Genomic DNA, 15,192 nt, shown 5'->3' on the forward strand with positions numbered 1-15,192 from the left:
GGGTGTTAAGTCACAGTGCGCCAACCTAAATTCTATCAACTTTCTTCATTACATCAACAGCTCTGGTCGGCTGTAGATATCTGCCTGTTGGAGGTCTCGTAATAGTATCAAAACGGCGCTTTAGTGCTACTTGGGGAGTGCCAGACTGACACTTCTACCATTTCACCTACTTTCCTACCCTGCTGAGTGAAAGTAGCTTATCAGAAGTTCTTCGGTAAGGCGTTTGGAATTGTTTCGCTTGTCGCTGACCAATAGAATTTCGCTAGAGTTCATCGAATTTATTATTCTTCTACTTTCTGAGAAAAAAGTATGAATGATAATGTTTCTTTGTCCTTAGCTTGTTTTCGCTTATTCCTCATCTTCCGCTCCGAGCACCATCTAGCGGTTCATTTTTTGTTTTATGGAAAAGTTTTTGTTTTAACTTGTCCCATAAATGCTTTGAATATTAATTGAAACGGACCATTAAGAGGAGTTTTAAAAATATGTTGATGTCAGCGACACCTGTAGGGTAATACATTTTAGAAGGAGAGTAGCCTCTAACTTGTTGCTTCTTTGCTTCAATAGTAGTTAAGGCCTTCGCCTCATTTGAAATGGTGTTTTTTTGGGGTATTTCTTTAAAAGCGTGCAAAACGGAAACGAAAAAAGATTTTTTTTATTTTTATTTTTGTTTTCAGTATTTTATTTTTTGATCCATTGTTAAAAAATATTTTTTTTTTGCCATACGAGATTCGTTCAAAGAGTTATCAGCCTTCAAAAAATGGTCATTCAAAAATGGTATGATGCTGGAGACACGGATTCCGGGAGTGACAGGTATCTGAAGTCAAAGTTAAAAATCGTGTGAGCTACGATCTTAAAAAAAAAGAAAAATTGACAAAATGGCAGACGTTCACAGATGAAAAACCGTCTTTAGACCCTTTCTGTTGACTTTAAGGGCCTGAAAAGAATATCATACTTAAAAACTTTTTTCCCGAATTATCGTAGCTTACACGATCACCACATCAATTCTACGAGTACGTCATTTAAATTTTATTTCATCAAATACGGTTCAGTAAAATCGGCAATATCTGTGTCCATTGTCCATATAAATACCACGTTTTGAAGGCTGACAACTTTTTGAACGAACCTCGTATGACCAAACAAAAGTTTTTATTTTTTAACAATGGATCAAAAAATAAAATACTGGAAACAAAAAAAATGGCTCCGTTTTACACGCTTTTATATCTTGTTAGATATACTACGTGCTGATATTTTTCAACGCATCTTATTTTCAATATTCGTTATTATATTTTCTTCGCACATTTTTCACCTTTTAACTCTTGTCTCTTATTTTTATTTTCTGACTTATTTAGTTATTACTAGTCTGACTTGAGTTCAGCTGCTTTCAACGCAATGTAATCGAGAACTTATATCCCTGCTATGCACCTGCCAAAGTCTCGTCTAGGTTAATGGACCAATGCGCTGGAATTTGTAAGTTTGTGATTCACTTGTGTATTGTTGTTGCGGCAAAGCGGCTTATTTACGTTTCACTAAATCCAACATTAAACGGTATTTACTTTACAATAGCTGCGAGCTTTGACAATGGACTAACTGTCACTGCGTGCAAAAGCAGAATTGAGGAGACTCTTGAGAAATTATTTCTTCTTTCTGTTGAAGTTTGAAGTTTGACTCCCTGCAGAGTTGAACTGGTCATAAGTAATAACTGAAACTGTTGACCAGAATTAAGCGCATTGACATCGGGTGCACTCTAACTCGACTTGTGAACACAGGCGTGGGAGTATATTTTACAAAATACTTGCAATATATTGTTTTATTCCATTTGTGGAACAACATCAAGACGCACACCACAAATAGGAGGAGGAGCTCGGCCAAACACCCAAAAAGGGTGTACGCGCCAATTATATATATATATATATATATATATATATTCAACAAAAGAGTCTCATTAATTTCAAGCGAAAGTTTTTGTTGTTCTAATTTTTTACATTTTTATTTAGCTTTATCTTACTGCTTAAAAAGTACCAGACCTGGGTATATTGTCTTGGATAAAAGGAAAGAAGCTGAAGGTTTGAGGTATCGTATGCCCAAATTTAACTTTCCTTTATTTATCTCGTTATATTTTTAACGTAATTTTAATTAATTAAAAATATAGTTCATCCTGTAACAAGAGCCATGTAAGACAAAGTTTCATAGTTAGAAAAGAAAAAAAGAAAAATTCATAAAATGCTCATCAACATTTTCAACTTTTTATCACAATTTTTGTAAATCTCTATGGTTTTGAAATAGTGAACGAATTTAAGTAATTTGGAGTAAAATTTAATCAAGACAACAAAATTTTTGCAGATATTGCTCTCGATGAAGATTGGAAAGGCTATAAAGATGCTCTGAGAATCTACAAGAAGGAAATCAGAAATGCCCAAAGGCAATCTTGGAAATCCTTTTGTGAAGAGGTTGAGGGGCAACTGAGGCCTCCAGACTTCGTAAGATTTTAGCGGGAAGCCCTCAAAATTGGGAGCTGCTACAGAAAAGTGATGGTACTTTCACTAGAACCAGTAAAGAGTCACTCACACTCATTTTCCAGGCTGCTCAGACATTACTGGGCATGACATGGAAAATACAGTACACTGTCGTGAAGTCAAAATAGATGCTATATCTGAGGATCGGCTCTTATGGGCGATTGAAAGTTTCAAACCTTTTAAATCACCGGGCCCAGATGGTATTTACCCGGTGGAACTGCAAAAGGCCGCCGGATATCTAGCACACGGGCTACTAGCAATCTTCAAAGGTTGCTTTCTCTACGGTCATATACCTCAGTTATTAATCCCACCTTGCCATACTCACTCAGAAATGCGGATAAATAGGGAGATCTCCTGATATGTGATGCTGACATGAGTCTCGGGGCACGTGGGTATCGCGGGCAATGAGACCTCCGATTCTTTATCTAGGATGGGCTCTGAAGCTCTGTGCTCTTCTTTGGCCCGGAGCCCGTTCTGCCACTCTCTTCTGCAGCCATCAAAGTCACGGTTAGTAAACAGGTTACTTCAACTCACAAGCGAGCTTTGCAGGCTGATAGCGGCTGCAGATGTACAAAACTGATGTTACCTGTCATGTCCAACCGACTGACGCAGATCCTCCTGCCATTAAGCAGAAGGGACTGATGACGGGCCACTTTCTATTGGCAAAGCACGTGCGAAAGGTAGGCATCTCAGAGAGTGCACTCTGTCCAGTATATGGAGAGGAGTATGAGATGACGAACCACTTTCTGTGCATCTGCCCCGCCTTCGCTCGAATCAGGCCTGAAGTTTTTGGTACTGATGGGCTAAGAAACGACCACCTTGGCTCCTTGGCATTACAAGATCTACTCAGATTTCTTCGGAGAACGGGTAGATTTAAAGACAATTAAAAAGGGAACCCAAGTGCTGTACAATGGACTTAATGTTGTCTGCTTGCTGTAATTGCTAGTTTGCCCCGACAAAAAAAAAAGAGGAACAAGAAAAAGAAGCAGCTGCCATATTTTCAACTCTACCATTGCATTAAGCTCATTTTGAAGCTTTGTATCTAAAAATACTCCGAATACATTATTCGAAGGAGCCGAAACAGAAAAAAATGCTTAAAAAATTTGTCACTAGTGATCAAATTTACTGTTTTTAATGAGATGCAGAAACCATGCGCTAAACTGCCAAAAACGCTAAACGTGTAGGAAACATGTGACTTGCCGCGCTACCAAACCTTTAAAGCACGATTATGACCTGCCTTGGCATCAGAATCGAGTTTCACATACAAATGTCGATCACTCTCCGTGTCTGCTGATGTGGCACCGTGCGTCTTTCACCTTTTGTGAAAAATGCGTTTATTGCAAAATGGAAGCGCAATTAATGGCCTTTAAATTTATGAATTGATTCATTGCAATTTAGGAAATTTAAACTTTCAGCACTATTTCACTCACATTAGGGAATCCCATCCTCCATCAGCTAGAATGCAGCAAACTAAATATTTTCCATCAATAATTAAAACCATTTTATATGCTAATCGAACTAATTGCAACCATCTGTGGCATTGTTCGTATTCACCACTGATTTATTTGTGATTAATTACTCACTTTTCATATGCAAATAATTTAATTAAGCGTAAAAATGCACGATTATCAAATGCAAAGGCCAGCATAACTAGAAAACAACCAAAAGTTGTGGCATTTGGCGGATCTAATTAGGATGTGTTGTTGTAACGCAAAGCGTAAGTTACCAGTTATATAATCGAATTTGATTTAAAATGCTGATAGGGCGAAATGAGACTCAAAATCAAAGGCAAAAATTGAAAATATTTCAAATGCGAATTGGCATTTATTTAAATTCATCTGCCTTAAAATTAGTAATTACAGGAATTATAAAATGCCGCATTTGAAGTAAATTGTGGTGGATATGGAAATAATTTTAGATTAAATGATTTTCATTTTGCTGTCTTTTGTAGTGAATTCTATTGATTGCTGCCACTTAATGAAGTTTTTCTTGCCTTCAACTCTAAATCAAAGCCATGTTTTTCAGCTGGGTTGAATGAAACCTTTTTTGAAGCTTTTTGCTTTTTGAGTAGTCGAATGTGGCCATTATAAAATGAGTAATCTAACTACTTCAGTGAAGTCCATAGCTGTCTCGCAACTCTATCGCATTTGAAGTTTTTATCGGCAGATTCTACTTCTTACAAAAGAGTTCTAGGTTACCAAACCAAATAAATACTGTGTTTAGACTAAGGCATTAAATCCTTAAGAATTTTGAAGATTAATAAATTTGGGGACTCAAAAAATGACAGTCCCGAAGTACCGAAAAATTTCGGGATTTGCAGTTTACTTCGTCTTACCTGAAAATTTGGATTCGTTTGGATGCTTATTGTACATAACTGTAATAAAGCAAAATATCGTATCCAAAATTTTTCGGGATTTATTCTATTTTCTAAAAATTTTCAGGTTAACAAACCCGATATATATGTACTACGTTTAGACTAAAACATTAAATCCTAAATATTTTTTCCCGAAACATAAATTTCGGGCCTCAAAAATGACAATCCCGAAGTATAAACAATTTTCGGAATTTGTAATTCACTTCGTCCTCGTGAAAATTTCGGTTGTCGTAGATGCTTAATGCGCAAAAGTGTTTAAATATCATATTCGAAATTTTTCGGAATTTATTCTATTTTTAAGGAATTTCTAGGTTATTAAATATCTTTTCCTTAAGCACAAATTTCGGGACACTTCGTGCTACTTGAAAATTTGGATTGCCTTGGTTAATTGGATTGGATTGCATTGTCTGGATGGAAACCTAGATTTTTCGGGGTCTCAAATGTTCCTTTACCAACCACAAAATTCGAACTTTCGTGGATGATCACTGCGTACGAGTGGTGCCTTTTATATGTCGGGATAAGAGAACAAAAACAAATTTTAATCATCGAAAATCACTTAATTGTTTTTCAAAACATTCTCCATGAATATCTGTACACTTTTGCATGCGTTTGAACCAATTGTCGAAGCACTTTTGCCACTCTGAATGAGGTACCTCCAAAACATGCATTCTAAATGCCGCAACCGCTTCTTCAGGTGTCGAAAAAAGTTGACCTCTCAGTGTTTTTTTTTTTTTATTTTAATAAAAAGAAGTCATTCGGTGCCAAGTCAGGACTATACGGCGGATGACCCATTAATTCGATGTTTTGGGTGCTCAAAAATGCAGTTGTTTGAGCCGATGTGTGAGAGCTCGCATTGTCCTGGTGAAGAGTGATCCGTCTTTAGCGATTGGTTTTCCTATTTTCTTGGAAGACAACTGGCAAACAAATGGTTGTGTAGCACTCAGAATTTACTGTTCTGCGTTGTTCTAGTGGTACGGTTGCGACATGTCCAGTTTTTCCGAAAAAACAGGCGACCATTTGCTTGGAAGTGCTTCGTGCGCGAACAACTTTTGTTGGATTTGGCTCATCTTGAAACACCCATACAGTCGACTGCTGTTTACTTTCGGGCTCATACGCGTAAATCCATGATTCATCACCTGCCACGATGTCATAGACGTGTTTCGAAGTCCCGCGATCGTATTTTTTGAGCATTTCCTTCGACCAATCGACACGAGCCTGTTTTTGAGCGATTGACAAATTGTGTGGGATCCAACGCGAACAAATTTTTTTGACAGTCAAATGTTTATGCAATATTGAATGTAGGTATGCTGGTCCCACTAATGCCTAAGATTGTCTTAATCTCACGATAGGTCACATGGCGATCTTGCAATATCAGTTCGCGCACAGCATCAATGGTTTTCGGAACAACAACTGATTTTGGACGACCTTCACGAAATTCGTCTTGGAGTGAACTACGACCACGATTGAGTTCACCATACCATCGATAAACACTGGTCCTTGATGGAGCTTCATCGTCAAAAAATGAATTAAGTTCATCCATGCAATGTTGCTTAGTTAATTCATGTCGAAAGTTGTAAAAAATAATCGCACGAAAATGTTCACGATTTAACTCCATTTTTGGACCGAGATGAATCTTTTAAGTTAGGGACGGGCAGCAGCGTGGCACGCTCGCAGCAGAGCGTGCTAGCAAAGTGCTAGATGGGGGGGCGACAAACTTACATCAGAAGGGTAAGCAATAGGCGTGTACGTATATTAATCACTTCTGAGTAACGCATATGTGTTTGTAAAAAAGAGAGTGAAGCTTTGCCAATAGCAAAGTTACCAGATAAGGGGACTTCATTCCATGTTAAGGGATTTCGAAGTGTTGATCGTTCATATTAAATAATAAAATGCTTTTGGTTTTTTTTATTGGAAACGCTTTATTGAATATTAACATCATCTTTGCAAATTTCTATTTTATTTACTTTTATAATTTTTGTAATCAAGAAGCATTGGCGATTTTATAATCAAGAAGTTTGAACATTCGCATGTCAAAGTTTCATAGTTGCTAAACTATGTTGAGAAAAATGTGTACTGACAAATCGGTGTATATTTTTCTGAATGAAAAAATTGTCTTCGTTTACATATAGGTGTATATGTATATCGTATGTTTTTATGTTAGTGCATTTTTTTAAAGAATGCTGGTCACAACAGCGAACAGTAATCTCAACCAGCCATGTTTTATTTAAACAATGCATGTTATAAATTTTAAGTTGTTAAAAAGGACAATTTATACATGTTTCCATTAAAAAAATAGAGGATACACCCATACGTTCAGTACACTCATTAACACATTGAAATAAATCTTCACCTTTAGTCGTCCCTGTCACTGGAATAATGTCCAAAAGTTCTTCACATATATTATATTTAGGTGGGCATCAACTCCTCGGATAAAAATCGCTAATTGGGATATGTCGGATATATCTGTACTTTTGTCAATTGCCAATGAAATCGCTGTGAATGATTTTATACGCTCTTTTAACTGCGATTCTGTAATTTCCGTCATTTCATCTACTCGTCTGCTTATAGTTCTACTAGATAAGGGGACAAAATTCTTACTGCTTTTAATATACAAAACTTCACCAATTCGCCATCCGAAAATGCACGATTCTCACGAACAAGGTTTAACGCGATTTCATAAGTTGCACGCTTTGCATCTACAACGTAATCTTCGCTTTCCTAAGAAATTACAATAAAAAAAATTTTAATAATTTGAATTTTTCCGACCTTCTGTAATTTGGCACATCGAATCGGGCTCTTCGTTTAGACTTAAGGATTTGTATATACTTTTCCTTTCTTTTTCTACATATTCATCATAATCACTCCTGTGCAGCTCATAATGTCTCTTTATGTTAAAAACCTTACACACCAAACGTTTTTCACATACAAGGCATTGTGATTCTCCGTCTACATATTTGCATAAAAAGTTACACTCCACTTCGGATTCAAATTTAACAATGTTCTTTTATTTGAGGTCACGGTTATTTAACTTTGTTTATATAAATTAAAAGTTAAAACAGACTAATATATTACACATTAGAAATAAATTTATGTTTTTGTCGGCAGTTGATCACTGTGCACTTTGTTTTGACGTTCGCCGTTTCAAATTTTCAAATAGAATTTTCAGCACTTTCTCTGCATACACACCATACAAATACACTTAATATTAATGGTTTTTTATGCGACAATAATATGTAACTTACGGTCTCCGAAAATATCGTCGAAAAATGAAGAAATCACGAAAAAACTGATTTTATTTATGAAATGTCAAAACTTATGAGAAAGAGTTGCCGCAGTTGTTAAATGTGGGAATCCATTTTGAAAATTGTTGATTTTATTATTCATGATTTATATATATAAGTATATACTATTGGTTGTTTATTTTTATTTGCAGTTGTGCATATCAGAGTGTATTGGATTTAGATGGGCGAAATTAGTTGTCAATCACGTCCACTTTTTATGAAAAATAAAAGAAAAAGTGGTATCATATAGTAGCTAAAAATTCTGAATCATTTGACAAACTTCGGTAGCTGAAGAGAGTTTGCAGTTTTATAAAGTAGTTTGCTTACAAATTTGATTTTCTGGATTTCTTAGCTCAATTCAAAAAACAACAATTTAAAAAAATATACCCGATTTCAAAAACCATTTAAGTAATCATAAGATAAGTGTGAATAATTTACAGATTCGTCAGTATAAGCAGTGATCAATATTATTGAAGATTTAACTGTCATTGCTTTCCAATATGTAAGATTTTAATTTAATCTCAAATTAAATATTTTCAGAGGTCTTAATTTTCTTTACATCTAGCAATTAAAAAACAGTATTACGCGAACTTTTGAAATGTTTAATTGCTTGTTTATTGTTGTTCATTATCTTAATTCATTATTATAATTGAAAGAGTAATATGTATATTATTAAATTTAGTTATTGAAGAAAAATGTACCAAAAAACATATTTTTTTAGAGATTTGTTGATACGAAGTTAAAAGTTGGCATCCCTGGTAAGAATTCATGAATAATTGCTCTCTCATTCAGGGTACAAACACAGACACAACTCGCTCAATTTTTCTGTTTCTTCCCTGTGCTTTGTTATCCCCCTTCACCTAGCACTTTTACGCACGCAGAAGCACACGCTGCTGCACAGTGCAAATGTGCTGAGTTTGCCCATCACTATTTTAAGTTACTGGAAACAACACAAATAGCGCTGGTAATTCAAAACGTTCGGAGTACGTAAAAGCCAAAAAATGTCAAACTTTGCGATACAGCTGTCAGTTGCCAGATTGCAACACTAAGGTTGCCAAATCCCGACACATAAAAGGCACCCCTCGTATGCTTGTTGAGGTACTGCATTCGAAATAGAAAGTTTAACGTTAAGCAGCTGGCGTTTGATGCTTGCATGCTTCCTCGGGTTAAATTATTAGTGATTTTTGTCCAGTGAACTTGCGAAAAAGTTTCAAAATTTGTAGGTAAATGTTTTTGTATTTCGTTCGGAATCCAATTTATGCCACTCATTCAACGCGTTGTTTTATCGCGTAGAATTCTACATCTGCCTACTTTATAAATGTCAAAGATGGCATACAAAAAAGTATTGTCCACGAAATATTTACTACGGACATCTCTGCGCCACTTTTGAAATACCCTTTACAAAGTTATCGGACGCGGTCTGCATACATACACAAAAACTAATATATAACTGCCGTGAGTGCAAGATTTCATTTTTGGGTCATATCCTAACATTGTTTGCTCCAGCCCTTTCACATTTTCTATACTCTGCGTGTAATTGGCACACGTTTTCGCTTGATTGCAGGTGCGATTAAGATTTACTTATTTTGCCAAATCGTTTTTTATTTTTATGCTTGTTTTTAATCTTTTCTTATTTATTTTTTATAATTTTTTCTTTTTTCTGGTGTTTAATTTTATTTTATGATTACTTTTATTGCCTTTTATTGAGTTGCTAAATAACAAAGCCACTCTGTTAATATCCATTCACCGTCTACTGCCTGCGCTCAAAGTTCCTCATACGCACTGGTGGTTTCTGCATTCAATAGTTAAGTCAGTGCAAAAAGCTTTTGAAACTACAACTGCAGTTAGCGAGCAAGCACGGAACGCACCACAACAAGTAAAAACTCAAAAACCCACAAAAGCAACAAATAGTCAACGAAAAAAAAACAACAACAAAATTTGCAAATGAAATGCACCACGCTGTGCAATGCGCGAACGCGATACATAAAATAAAAAAACGTGACGATGGGGCCCTTTTGTACATATTAATCCTTTCTTCTGCCTCTGCCCACATCTTCGCTCATTCTATATTATTTACCTTGCTCGCTTTTAATGCATCCACTTTTATGTGGTTAACTGGTAAACGCATTTCTTCTTATAGAATTTCAATATATCCATAAAGATAGGCGACAATGGATTATTATCGTAAAAGCGCATACACACCACTCCCAAGCTCTCTTCCGTTGGTACTCCAGTATAATTGTGCAATTTTCTGGCTTGCTGCACTGATTCCCCATTGATGTACTATGGCAGCCACTCGTTCGCATTCAATTTCACTTGGCTTAGTTGTGCATCTGGTGAGCAGCGCTCACTATATTTTCTGCAAGGTGGCAACATCATCTTGCCACGCTGTTTATTAAGCCATTCAGCAGGTATTAAGTACATTCATGATACGTGTAAAAATACAAATATGGCAAATAAAGCTGACATGCAGCATACAAAATGATGCGAATGGAATTGTAAAAGTGAATAGGTGCGCTGATAGGACATAGAATTGAGAGCATATTAAAATTTAAGGAGCATTGAAAGAGTACTAAAGAATGCAAAGTGAACAAAAAAATGGCAAACGAGCAATATTGACTTGATATTGAATAACAAAAATCGTAGTACGACAGCAGTGCTCATTTTCCGATTTATTTGTACAATCGCAGGCTATTATTTGTATTAACATCGGGGTTTTTTTCCTCACCAATGCATCATTTCTGGCAATTCTTCTTCCTAAAAGCCATAAAACTAATGACATTTGCGCTTAGTTGTTTTCGTCAGCAATTTCGCTTAGTCTTTATCAATTAAATTTTTCCAAAAGCAAAAAAAAAACATAAAATCCATGTAAAATTTAAACTTTCTGCTTTTGTTGCTAAATTAGTTTTCTAGTTAGCAACACTTTGTTGTCGTCCATAAATCCTGTAGAGCAATTAAACGCGCTACGTGATAAAGTTGACCAAATCCGAAATGCAGGCAAACTAAGGCAAATAAAAGCACATCTAAGCCATTATAGCCTAACAAGCTGGCTACAGTGTTCTATTTCGTTCTTTGAATGGGTACTGCGGAAAAAGTTTTTTATATAAAATAATGTGACATACCTTTACAGGTCACTGGACGTTAGGGGATCAGACAGCCAGACGTAACCTTCCTTCCAATCCCAGCTGCAGAAGCTGTCAGGTTTAGCCAGAACAGGACTTCGCTCTTTCGGTAGGCCTTTTCTACAGCAAAGTAATGAAATGTTAGACATAGAGATAAAAAATTTACTGTTATACTTGGATCTCACGAAATGGAGATCTGAAAAAAGAGACATCACACGATAACAGTTGTTGTAAAACAGCGTTAGTCACTAATTACGATTATTTCAGTAGAAAGACTCAACCACTTTAACAACAACAAAGTGACATCACTGCAGTGGTATTATTCGATTTTCTTTTGGTAAACACCAGCTGATGTGAATTTTCGATTCGGCTTCTGAGTATAAAATTTTGGTTTCTTTTGCGTTAGTAAAAAAGAGAAAAATAATTCTTTTCAACAAAGTGATTAATGTGTTTTTATAAATTTCAATTAGAAAAATTTCCTCTGAATATCGATGACTTTTTCATACTACACTAATGACTCATAAAAACATGTAATATAAAATAATAAAAAATCAAATCGAAAAGTAGTTATTCTCAAGGATTTTGTTATCTACGAGTGGACTTTCTTGCACTATATAAATTCCTTCATAAAAAAATCAGCAGCTCGTGCTAATAAGCAAGGCGCAATGCAACTCGAATCTTGCATCAGCATGTCGAACATTATGTATGCTCGACACAGCAGGAAAGCTCCTAGATAGACTGTTGAAGCCTCGACTGGTCGCAGCCATAGATAACGCAAAGGACTACCCACAAAGCAGCACGACTTTAGACGCGGAAATTCCACAATATGTGTAATTGAAACTGTCATAAACAGCGTAGAAGCAACACAATAGGGCAGTATTCAATCCAGAAGTGTGGTCCTCCTTGTTACTTTACATGCAAGGAACACTTTCAATAGCGTAAGATGCGCAGAAATATGATATTTGCCACCTTAGAGCTAAGATCTGCTAAAAGTTCCTGCATACCTACAGCACATAATGAGGAATTACAATACTTGCGAGACCGCAAACTCGTCTATCAAACCCCAGAGGGTTCTCAATGTATAGACGTCACATCCAGAGCGGCACAAGGATTATTTCTCGAACGCGTCTTACGAAACATTAATTATGACGAGATATAGAATATAGAAATAGAAATGCCCGATAGTATCTTTCTAATAGCATACACAGACGATATCGCCACAGTCATCACAACTCGAAGCCTCGAAGAAGCTCGTAGAAAACTTAACCAAGTCTTAATATGAACTCAAATGTCGCTAGATTCACATGTAATGAAGAAGCAAATCCCACTAGAAGTTAGAATACTAACCACGTAAAAGGTCCTAAAGTACCTAGGCATAAAACTGGACTACACAATACTACCTTTCTGGGTCCAAATGAAGTACGCAGCAGAGAAAACCGCTAAGATAACATCCCTACTCCCTAGACTAATGGCAATTACTTGCCCCCCCTCCCCAAAGGAAACGGAAAATAGTGTTGGCTAGCATGCTCTCCGTTCTTTTATATGTGTGGGTAAATGCATCAAAGACAGATCACCGGTATAAGCTTCCAGTATCTGTACAACGAATGACAGCTCTAAGAGTTATGTCTGCCTAATGCCATATTTAAGGCCTAGCTGTTCAACTACCAAGCGGTTCAAAACCGGTTGACTTACTAGGCTTCGAAAAGAAAAAGTTTGGGTATTAAAGAACGAGGGGATGGAAGAAAGAATAGCAAACCTGCAGAGCGCGAAATAAAAGACGAAACGCTAAGACTACGGCAAGACCGTTGAAGAAACGAAAGACGTCGCAGATGGATGGCTAGGCTAATAAAAGATGTCGCTACATGGTACATTAAGAAATTCGGTGAAGTAAACTTGTATACAACCCAAATGCTTTTGGGGTACGAGTATTTCCAGAAATAACTGTAAACAATAGGTATAAGCGAACTTCCTATATGCGTATACGGTAAAGCAGCGGACGACCACGCTGAACACATCTTTTTCCAATGTACGAGTTGGGAATAAGAACATCGAACGTAGGACAATGCTGTTGGTCCCATAACCCCTGAAAATGTATTCGACAAAATGCTAAGTAGCGAGAAAACGTGGGAAATCATTAGTGATCTCGCAGAAAAAAAAATATAATTATATATTATATATTTGGCGCGTACACCCTTTTTGGGAGTTCGGCCGAGCTGCTCCTCCTATTTGTGGCGCGCGTCTCGATGTTGTTCCACAAATGGAGGGACCTACAGTTTCAAGCCGACTCCGAACGGCAGATATTTTTTATGAGGAGAAATACACTCGGAGGTGTGTCATTGCCTGCCAAGGGGCGACCGCTATTAGAAAAAACGTTTTCTTCCTTTTGGTGTTTTCACCGAGATTCGAACCCACGTGCTCTCTAAATTCCGAATGGTAGTCACGCACCAACCCATTCGGCTATTGCGGCCGCAGGAAATATACTCCGTACGAAAAAGCGAGACCTGGAAGCAGGCACATAAGCGTAGATATTGTAATGAGAAAGATGGACCAGAAGCGAAAGCGGTTTCAGGGTGGAGGACGGTTCCCAACGAGGGAGAGTTTTTTAGTCACATGACATACCCCTGGCTGCATTGATGATGCCCTAGGCATTTCAAGTCCGCTGGAGGCTACTTTTCTCACATCGGACGCGTCTCCTGGTAGCGGATAGGGCAAAGCTCGGTAGATATGCAGGGTAGGTGGGAAATAAAATACCACCCGCGGACCAAAAACAAGCAAACACCTGCTTAGAGGTGTAGGTACTATTTCTATCACTAAGCTAGGGCAGGTGGGCTAGCAACCTGCTTCTCTGCTAACGAATCGTCAATTTAACTGCCTCGGATAACAAAATTAAACACACCGTTGACGACCTTCGGCTATCGTATTTAGAATAAGATAGGATGCTGGAATATTAAGACCTTAAAAGATGCTGACACAGCTACTAACATGAACTCTAGATTTCAACAGGTTGAACGCTAAATGTTACGATATGGTATCACCATTTTCTATCTAAGCGAATTATGGTGGATTAGATCAGGTGAATTCCCCACCGCAAATGAAGAGGTAAACCTGCAGGCAGTAAGCATGAGTCGGGAGACGGACTGGTTAATGTGGATGCGTTGTAAATACAATGTGAGGAACATCTCCATTATTCAGTTCTATGCTCCAGTGGGCTGTTCGAGTGATGAACAAAAATACGACTTCTCCAGCCAGTTGAATTCGGCTTACAACACTCTTCCTCGAGCCGATATCATCTGGAGCACGCAAAATTCGGCACTGATAATATCTCATTGGAGCACATTATGGTTAAGCAGGGATTAGGCACTTGCACTTTGTTGCTCTGGTTGGTGCGTGATCATCACCGCGTCACCGCAAAAATACGACTTCGACAGCTTGACCCTTGAAACACAATATTGGGCGCCTGAAGGATCCTGCTGTGAAGACACAATACCGCGACGCGCTATATAGACACCACTAAATTGCTACATGCGATGAGAGCAAAGCGACAGAGGTGAAATGGAATGCAACCAAATCCATTATGAAAAACTGAGCTATCCTGGGTTCTATACTCAGATAAAAACAAAGCATGGATTAGTGACGAAACGTGGAACAAAATAAGCGAACGCAAGTCGATTAAAGAACAAATCTCGAGTAAAGCAAATCGTAATGTTCCACAAGTCAGACCGCCGGCAGAGCAGTATGGCAATATACAGAAGACTGCCCAAGGAGCCGTTTGCAACAACAACGCCTGCGATGACGAACGCGCAACCAGTGCGGGTGGCTTCCGGTCGCTATATAATATTTCCAAAAAGTTAGTTGACCTCACTGTTGAGCAGCCTATAAAAGATCTGAAGGGTGACATCCTC

The sequence above is a fragment of the Anastrepha ludens genome, chromosome 6 (genome assembly GCF_028408465.1).
Source record: "Anastrepha ludens isolate Willacy chromosome 6, idAnaLude1.1, whole genome shotgun sequence".
In the NCBI taxonomy this organism is placed as follows: domain Eukaryota; kingdom Metazoa; phylum Arthropoda; class Insecta; order Diptera; family Tephritidae; genus Anastrepha; species Anastrepha ludens.